This window comes from Theobroma umbraticum, unplaced genomic scaffold (assembly GCF_002168275.2).
Source record: "Theobroma umbraticum cultivar Fairchild unplaced genomic scaffold, ASM216827v3 scaffold_106.0, whole genome shotgun sequence".
Classification (NCBI taxonomy): Eukaryota; Viridiplantae; Streptophyta; class Magnoliopsida; order Malvales; family Malvaceae; genus Theobroma; species Theobroma umbraticum.
Window position 1 is genome coordinate 18,379 of NW_018397276.1, and position 226 is coordinate 18,604.

General features: G+C 36.7%; 1 protein-coding gene across 1 annotated transcript in view; it reads left to right on the top strand.

Annotated features, from left to right (window-relative positions):
- The window catches only part of LOC110427558 (receptor-like protein 1), a 16,137-nt gene that overhangs the window by 14,940 nt on the left and 971 nt on the right, over positions 1-226 (top strand). The window lies entirely within an intron of this gene.

The window sequence follows — 226 nt, forward strand, 5'->3', positions numbered from 1 at the left end:
AAACCACAAGAGAAATTTTGATATACTTGAAAGTCTGCTTTATTTGGTGGAGTCTTCCTTGGCTTTTCATTTTAATTTTTGTACACCAACTAGGACTTATCAAATCATAGCGGCACAGCTGTCTTAATTCTAATGGTGATCCACATAGTGATTTGTCGAAATCTCTTCACTAAGAGTGTGTGAATCTTCAAGCCGAAGTTTGTGCTAGCAAACTCTCAACCTTTTG